Source organism: Saccopteryx leptura, chromosome 4, assembly GCF_036850995.1.
Source record: "Saccopteryx leptura isolate mSacLep1 chromosome 4, mSacLep1_pri_phased_curated, whole genome shotgun sequence".
Classification (NCBI taxonomy): domain Eukaryota; kingdom Metazoa; phylum Chordata; class Mammalia; order Chiroptera; family Emballonuridae; genus Saccopteryx; species Saccopteryx leptura.
Window position 1 is genome coordinate 183,745,294 of NC_089506.1, and position 9,873 is coordinate 183,755,166.

Below are 9,873 nucleotides of genomic sequence, written 5' to 3' on the forward strand. Positions count from 1 at the left end.
CAGGGAAGCAACGAATTACATTGGGATTATATGTTTAGATTTTTATTATTTTATGAAATATAGTTATCCATTACCTATAGGAATAGGATACTTTTATTACTTTTTGCTTCTTTCCATGTGATTTAAGATGGAGCTTCATGTTGCTAGGTAATCCTTTTAACTGCTTGCATATTTGGTCACCAATGACATTTTATTTCAATGATAAGCCAATACATTTGTCTCAAAAGACAAAGTTCTGCTTTAGATCTAAGTCTCCTATTCTTTGTGTGCCTACTAATTGGGTGAGCAGTTTAGAGCTTCTCAGAAGAGCTTAATGGAAGATGTTCTTCAGCCTGCCTAAACCAAATCTGAGATCAAAGCACTTGACATGGTTTACTCTAAGGTGATTTTAATAGAGAAATGAAAATAGAAAAAAAAATTGAACCAAGAAACCAAGTAATTTTACAAAACCTTACATTTAGCAAAATAGTTGTGATTTCCCAACTACTGATATTATTGAAGTACTTACAAATAATATTTAGAAGAATTTTTTTTTCTTTACTTTTTATTTTTTTAGCAAGAGAGAGACAGACAGAGGGACAGGGAGGGACATACAGACAGGAAGAGAGAGAGATGAGAAGCATCAATCCTTTGTTGCAGCGCCTTAGCTATTCATTGATTGCTTTCTCATATGTGCCTTGACTGGGCAGCTACAGCCAAGCCAGTGACCTCTTGCTCAGGCCAGTGACCTTGGGCTCAAACCAGAGACCTTTGGGCTCAAACCACTGACCATGGGGTCATGTCAATGATTCCACGCTCAAGCCAACAACCCCATGCTCAAGCTGGATGAGCCCATGCTCAAGTGGGAAAACTCGGGGTTTCGAACCTGGGTCCTCTGTGTCCCAGGCTGATGCTCTATCCACTGTGCCACTTCCTGGTCAAGCTTAGAATAATTTATTTAAAAACTCACTAGAGCAGCAAAGACACAAACCACCAAATACACTGGTGGAAAATCCAATTGTTTTTGGTAATTTTGCTACTCATATATAAGCATAAAACTGCTTTATGATTGCATTTGTTACCAAACGCAAAGTTTTCATAATAAAGTTGAAACAATTAATGAAGATAACTAAAACATAAAGACCAAGTAATCTCCTTTAAGCATAAGCAAGTAATTGACACTTGAGGAAGTTAAGAGTATAACTTAGCATAACGGATACTTTGGATAATGCATTTCTTTGAATCATATATAGTATTTTTAGGTCAGAAACATAAATTGACTTCATTTAAGCCTAGAAACTCCAGCAATATTAAAATATTTTCTATGGCCAATGTATTTGTTAAATGAAATAATCTGTACTACTTGGGAAAAGAAATGTTTATTATGTTTTTGTTTTGTTTTGTTTTGTTTTTTTTTTTTTTTACAGAGACAGAGAGTGAGTCAGAGAGAGGGATAGATAGAAACAGTCAGACAGGAACGGGGAGAGATGAGAAGCATTAATCATTAGTTTTTCATTGCATGTTGCAACACCATAGTTGTTAATTGATTGCTTTCTCATATGTGCCTTGACCATGGGCCTTCAGCAGACCGAGTAACCCCTTGCTCGAGCCAGCGACCTTGGGTCTAAGCTGGTGAGCTTTTGCTCAAACCAGATGAGCCCACGCTCAAGCTGGTGACCTCGGGGTCTCGAACATGGGTCTTCTGCATCCCAGTCTGACGCTCTATCCACTGTGCCACCACCTGGTCAGGCAGGAAAAGAAGTGTTTAGAAGAAAAGAGTTAGAGAAGTACAGCAGAAACGACAAACTCTATATATGGATCTATATGCCAAACACTTTGCATATGTTGTTTGGGTTAATACTGATAAAATTCTTATGAAGTGCAAAATAGACACTCCTTTTAATAAACGGAAACATTGAGAATCAATAATTGTCTAAAAATACAACTGATAATTAGTTGATCAAGATTAAATATACAAGTTTGCCTGATTTCAAAATCTAATTTTTACTAGGTATAAAAATATAATTCATGGACACTAAATACAATGTAAACAGAAAAAAATAAATTTAGATTATGTTATTTAAATACCAATTGGCTGCTTTCAGAGCTCTGGGTGTCCCAAAAGCAATGTCTATATCAAATTTTTCTAGAAATATTCAGAAATAAATAAGTATACCAGATGAGGTCAATGTATGGGGAACTTCGTGGTAGATCCTGGCCATCTATTGTAAACTAAGAGCAGTATTTGCAGTCATATTTATGTTACCATTTCCTTAATAATTTAACACCACATCATTCCTTATTTTCTTAACATAAATAGATGTTAAAAAATAAAACATAAGTGTTCATAATGTAAAGGAGTGACTCCATACACTACCCTTCATACACTAAGTAAAATAATTTTAACTCTTTCAGGTATTAAGCTTATCTTAAGGATACATTTCTGACTCTAAAAATACTGCTTTAACATTTTCATCTGACATAAATTTGCAAAATTATATACCGAACCTCTGCTTTGAAAGATGAGTATTAGATTACTAACATGCCATGTTTCTTCTTCCCAATTTTGGTGAGTTATTATTTTGTCCTTCTAATGATTATTATCGATATGTAAATGTGTGAATCTGATTTTACCTCTGCATCGACTTTTGAAAGTTCCCTTATGTATCTCATCCCTGTGATATCACATGAGGCTACAAACACTCCTATCTTACACTCCACCTCTTCTTTTTCCTTTTTCCTTACAACTTCTTTTAGCTGTATTTCTATTCATCTATTGTAAAAGTTAAGAACATCCTATTTTTAATGATAAATAATAATAATTGTATTTGAAGAGTTATCGTTTGCTTCTAAAACTTGAAAATATCCAGTGTCTGTATTAGCAGGACTATATAAATATCATGCACACACAAAAAAATGAATAATAAGCCAGTAATTAACTTGTATGCAGATTGTCTGTACAACAACTGTTTTATTCAAATGTTCCTACTATATGGAGAAATGGTTTTCAATGTTTTGCACATGCTATTTCTCAAATTAAACCATATTTGGAGGAGCTTCACATAGAAAAAATGATCTATTGAGTTTCTATGGATTTTACCATTGCCTTTCTTTTTTCTTGTTGAGAGGACAAAAGAAATCCCTTTTTTATTTCATCATTAACATCATTCAGCATTCTAATTTTATGGAAGTCATCCCATTGAAATAGAAGGAAATCTGTTTAAAGCCTTCTGTTTAGGTTGTGTTAACCTAAAAATAAATGGCCAAAATGACAGACACAGCATAGGAGATACAAAGGAATAGCTACTCTGGAGCCCTAATTCAGGCAGAAACCCAAATACTATTCCAATTAGGGGGTGAAAGTAAGGAACTTTTGTGAGAAACAGAAGGAGAAAAAAAGAAGGGAATTTCTATTGGTGTTAATACGTCAAGGGAGAAACTTCTACAAGTATAAAAAGCTAAGTTATTTTTTAGTAGACAAGGTGGAGCTAGTTCTAAAGAATGTCTTTAATTTTTAGTTTAGGAGTCAGAATGTCAGCTTTCCTGTCAGCCTTGCAAACAGTTGTGTGAAATACAATGTTGGTCTGACCCAGTCCAAAGGTTATTTGACCCATGTAAACATCCCAAAGTTTGAAGATTAAGATGTATAAGACAGTTCCTCTGGATGGCAATGCCAACTTCATTTTGAAGTGACTTTGTTTATACTGTTTTCTCTTGCAACTGATTGAACATTCCTTTATAAGTGTTTATTTTTGTAATACAAAAATATGATGTTTCTACAGAAGCTTCATATCTTTACACCTTCCATTCTACTTCCTAATTTCAGTTGATTTTATCATTAGTTTTATACATCCATGGTAGAGTACACTTTTTATCCAAGGTAGAAATCATTCAGTAATAATATAATAATATATTTATAACATTATCGCCCCATACTTTAGACTCTCTAATTAACAAAAATATTTGAGTTTTTCAGTAAGTATTTTCCTTGGGATTGGAGAAAGCAAGTACCCATTAGAACAGGTCTAAAATCTCAAGTATTACTTACAGTATGGCTGAGTAAGCTCCTGTCCCACTCTCAAAGAGCTAACCACCACCAATTCTGGGAAACAGCAATCAACAACTACCAGAAGGCATTACAGAATGAAAACCAGCCGACAAATTTTAGAAGAAAGTCAAAACTTAGAAACAGGTAAAGTATGGTGTGAGTTACCTATTTTTAAGACCTTTACACTGAGGACAGGGTACTTTATACAGTAGATAAAATGCCAACAGAAAGCATGCAGTCCTTCAGAGAAATGGTGTGAAGCAACTAAAGTCTCTGGAAGGCTCAGGGGATGGGTCCCATAGAAAAAGGCAGTGGGGTAGTCCTAATTATTTTGGACAGACTTAGGGGGTGTCAGTGACTCAGAGCTGTCATGCTTTGAGGTGGGGGCCATTCCCCCCCCAACTTTCCTGTGAACCTGATTGGTGCTACCCCCTCATGAGAGAGTCAACAGAACCAGGAGAGTCTTGGCTTGCCGCAGACCCATCCTTCAGGCTCCCAGAGGCCTAAACTCCCAGGGGCCACACCCACCACATTCTCTGAAACCTGACCAGCATCTCCTGGTCCGGTCCCAGGAGATCCACTGCCCCACCTCCGCAGAGGCTCTTTCAGTGGTTGAGCCAAACAGGTAGCCAGCAGATGGTGGCACCCAAAGGTGAACCACAGGGTGCCTTGGGAATTTTACCTACCTGCCCCCTGGCTGGTGCTGGTAAAAGCTGGTGTTGGTGTCCGCACTCAAGGCCAGCAGAGGCAGCCACAAACTGTGGACCACTTGTAGGTCCAAACAGCTTGCCAAGGGCCAGGTACAAACAGCAAGTAGAGAAAGCTAAAAATCCAATAGCTAAAATAAGATATATATCATATAAATATTTAAATAATTGAAATAAAGGCAGGAGAGGAAGAACAGAGGAATAACCAAAAACAAACCACCACCCCCACAAATCCGCAGAGGTGACAAACGAAAAACAGACAATAAAATAAAGATATATTCAATCATATCAGTAATTTTATTAATGGTTAAGTAATAAATGTATCAATGTATGAAACACTCCAATTAAAGGGAGAAGTTTGTCAGAATGAATAAAAGAACAAACCAAACTATATGCCTTCAAAAATTTTGACCTTTAAATATAGACATAGATAGCTAGAAAGTAAAATAGATGAAAAAGTATTTTACAGAGAGACTAAGCATAAGAGAATAAACATAAGTAGCTATGTTAATATCAGCTCAAAAAAAGACCTCGAGGAAAAAAAAAAGGTATTACTAAAGATAATGAGAGACATTTAAAAATAATAAAATGATCAGTACAGATGTAAATATAACTTTTAAAAGAGCTTCAAAATTGAAGTGACAAATAAAAAAAGAAATAGATTAAATCACCATTACATTTTTTTTTTTTTTTGTATTTTTCTGAAGTTGGAAACGGGGAGGCAGTCAGACAGACTCCCGCATGCGCCCAACCGGGATCCACCCGACATGCCCACCAGGGAATAGTGCTCTGCCCATCTGGGGTGTTGCTCTGCTGCAACTAGAGCCATTCTAGCGCCTGAGGTAGAGGCCATAGAGCCGTCCTCAGCGCCCGGGCCAACTTTGCTCCAATGGAGCCCCGGCTGCAGGAGGGGAAGAGAGAGACAGAAGGAAGGAGAGGGGGAGGGGTGGAGCAGATGGGTGCCTCTCCTGGGTGCCCTGGCTGGGAATTGAACCCGGGACTCCTGCACACCAGGCTGATGCTCTACCACTGAGCCAACCGGCCAGGGCAAATCATCATTACATTTTAACAGCCATTTCATTAGGTGAAAAGATCAGTAAAGACATAGATTATCTATCTACCTATCTATCTCTATAAACACATACACACTATAAATCACCTTGACCTAATTGACGTTTAGAGAAGACTATACCCAATAACTTTGGAATACACATTCATTTTCAGTGTTCATGGTACGTTCAGTAGAAAAGGTCACATTCAGAGTTCTGAATCAAGTGTAATTGCCACATTATAAATAAATTATAATTGAACATTCCATAATAGCAAATAAATTTTTCCAGTAATTAGCAAACGAAAGATTAAATGAGAAAATGAGAAGAGGAGAGAGCGAGGGAAGAACATCATTTCTAGATTGTTTTTCCTTTTTTATGTTAGCCTCCTTCAACCTCTCCACCTACAGTTTTATTCTAAAATAATTGTTGAAAAAAGCAGACTGCTGTATTTTTCCCTTTCTGGTTGCTTTTTCTAGGAATAAAAATACAGTTTCTAAATTCTGCAAATATAACACCAGATCATAGGCTATAATGTGTCTGCCATATTATTTTAAAATACTCACTTTTCTATGAAAAAAATATTAACAAATGACATGGATGAAACGCATAAGGTCTCTTAGGTATAGTTACTAGTTTGCTAATCTGCAAGACAAGTTAAACAGAATACAGACAAGATAAACATGGAACAAATGAGTTAACTTGTAGATACACAGGAATGGAAGAACTGATTTAACCTTAAATATTCATAAATCATGAATCATATTACTCTTGGTTGTCAGTAATGTGATCCCTGCTGTGACACTGTCACCCATTGATGACAACTATTTTGGTCCTACATGATCTCTGCCAGGGACAAGCAGGTAAAACCCACAGCTGCCCAGCAAATTATCAGTGATCTACCATCACTGGCCAGGCATATTTGCCCGTGTCTCTCTAATCAAACAAGGAAGTGATGAGCCAGAGGATTTTATATCTGCTGAGTTCCATTTCCAGACCTCAACTCCGGTCCTTGTAACTGCACTATCAGCAGAGCAGGCTGATGAGGCAGAGGGACAGAGAGAGACGGGTGTGTGAGCACTGTGTAACGCAGGATTCGGGGAGTGCGCTGCTGTACTCTGGACGCGCCCTACTAGAAAATATGTGAACCCACAACTCTACTTCGCCTTCGCTTCTTGCTACATTTTGGAAACTGATTGGACTCCAGGGTGTTAATCTGGTCTGTTTTACAAATTCTGGCTCAGCTTGTAGGAAGGCTGCTGTTGAAACAGAAGATTTTCTACTGCGTCAGTATGCTCAAGTGACCAGTTGTCCAAGGAAATTAAATATGTGACTGGCAGCTGCTGACTGGATCCAGACTGAAAAGTGGAATTTGCTTTATACCCTGAGTACCTAAGAATAAAATGCAGCGGTGAGTAAAAATAGGTTGACAGCAAAAACACAATGCCTATTCTTGTATAATTATGTTATTGATTCTTGTATTGTTTATTATTATTACTAACCTAATTTTTCCCACCCCTGTATCTTCACAGTGAAGCCTAAAATAAAAAGAAAGAAAATCAAAGTTGAATGACTTAAAACACGATATCTATTTAAAAGATCTCAGAATTTTCTAGTGGTTGCATAATTTTAGTCATACCAAATAAACCAACAACAGAACACAACACACACACACTCCAGCAACACCACAAATATTTTCTTTATGCAGGAATAAGTACTAAACAAAGGCAAAAAAACCCCGCAAGCCTGTGGCTCACAGAAACTTCAAGTAATTATCATGACCTGTCTCTTCTCCCGATTATCTCTCTTTTTTCTGCATAGAATTGTTGTGAAAATGAAACACTTTAAGCTTTTTAGATTAGACTGATATATAGAACCATGCCTGACCAGGTGGTTACACAGTGGATAGAGTGTTGGTATGGAATGCAGAGGACCCAGGTTTGAAATCCCAACGTCATTAGCTTGATTGAGGGTCATCCGGCTTAAGAGCAAGGTCACTGGCTTTAGCGTGGGATCATCCAGCTTGAGCGTGGGGTCCACTGGCTTGAGCCCAAAGATCGCTGGCTCGAAGCCCAAGTTTGCTGGCTCAAACCCAAGTTTGCTGGCTTGAGCCCAAGGTCTCTGGCTTGAGCCCAAGGTTGCTGACTCCACTATAGCCCCCTCCCCAGTCAAAGCACATATGAGAAAGCAATCAATGAACATCCAAGGTGTCACAACTATGACTTGACGCTTCTCATTTCTCTCCCTTCCTGTCTGTCTGTCCCTATCTGTCGCTCTCTCTGTCTCTGTGTGTCTGTCTCTCTCATTGGAAAAAAATAATAGAACCAAAGTTGCAGGACATTTTACATTGTCTGTTGGAAGGTCAGTTGTCTTTTGGTTAGGTCTTTAATTTGTCCTATATAACTTAAGAAATCAGCCATTCTCCATCCTTACTGTGCATCAGAACCATGTGGAAGGATTTTTATTACAGACACATGCATCACATTCTAGAGTTCCAGGGTGAGATTCCATATACTCATAGAGTTTTGATAACTTGGGTATACAAAATGGTACAGAACTTGGTAAAAGTTTTCTTTTGGCATTGTTAGTAGAATAATACTAGAACTCTAAATTGAGATAGCCAGTTTGAGAGGTTTTAAGTAATATTTTAAGATACAAGGTCACAAGGAAATCTAGTAAGCTCGATTGAAGAACAGCTGAAGCTAAAAATTACATGATGTTTACCACCATGGAGTATACAAAATGACTAAAACTCAGACTAATCTAATGTTTCTAGGTAAAATTCCTTAACAAAAACTGATAAAATGATCAGATAAAAATCATTAATAGGCCCTGGCCAGTTGGCTCAGTGGTAGAGCGTCGGCCTGGTGTGCAGAAGTCCCGGGTTCGATTCCCGGCCAGGGCACACAGAAGAAGCGCCCATCTGCTTCTCCACCCCTCTCCCTCTCCTTCCTCTCTGTCTCTCTCTTCCCCTCCCGCAGCCGAGGCTCCACTGGAGCAAAGATGGCCTGGGCGCTGGGGATGGCTCCTTGGCCTCTGCCCCACGTGCTAGAGTGGCTCTGGTCGCAACAGAGCGACTCCCCGGAGGGGCAGAGCGTCGCCCCCTGGTGGGCATGCCGGGTGGATCCCGGTCGGGCGCATGCGGGAGTCTGTCTGACTATCTCTCCCCATTTCCAGCTTTGGAAAAATACAAAAAATAAAATAAAATAAAAATCATTAAAACTTTGAACTGGCAATGATAGGGCCGAAAAAACACCAAAGTTTCTAGGAGTCAGAAACTTCAGTACTCCACTAAATAGCAATGATTTTAAGTATGTCTCTTAATTTCTCAATTCAAAAATCTCATTTGCCTAACCATCTCTGGAGTGCTATTTTCTGAAGACATTTCTGTCTAGGAGGGGCCAGTATGATCTTCCGCTACAATTATCATTAGTCTCATGAACCAGCCAGCTGCCTTCCTGTTTCCCTCTTCCTCCCGCCGCTGCCTGATCTCCATCTCCCAACCCTGGATCTAGAGCTGGCAGCACTGCTGGGGTCTTTATTAATTTGGCCTGACCAGGCAGTGGCGCAATGGATACAGCATCAGCCTGGGATGCAGAGGACCCAGGTTTGAAACCCCAAGGTCACTGGTTTGAGTGTGGGTTCATCCAGCTTTGGTGTGGCACACCACTTTGAGCACAGGGTGGCTGGCTTGAGCATGGATCACAGACATGATGACCTCATGGTCACTGGCTTGAGCAAGTGGTCACTGGTTCAGCTGGAGTACCCCAGTCAAAGCACATAAAACAAAGCAATCAATGAACAACTATGATGCAGAATGAAGAATTGATGCTTCTCATCTCTCTCCCTGTCTGTCTCCCTCTCTCTTGCTTGCTTAAAAAAAAAAAGAAAACTAAAATAATTTGGAACTTTCAGAAAAATCTCTTGGTTCTGAATGGAAGTAGCAAACAAATCTAAAGCAAGAAGCCTACGGTAACATTGTGTGCCAAGGGACTCCCAGGGAAGACTGGCTGATGCCTTTGTCTAAAACAGGGGTCTCAAACTCAACTCAGCATGTGGGCCGCAGAGCAAGATCACAGCCCTTCGGCGG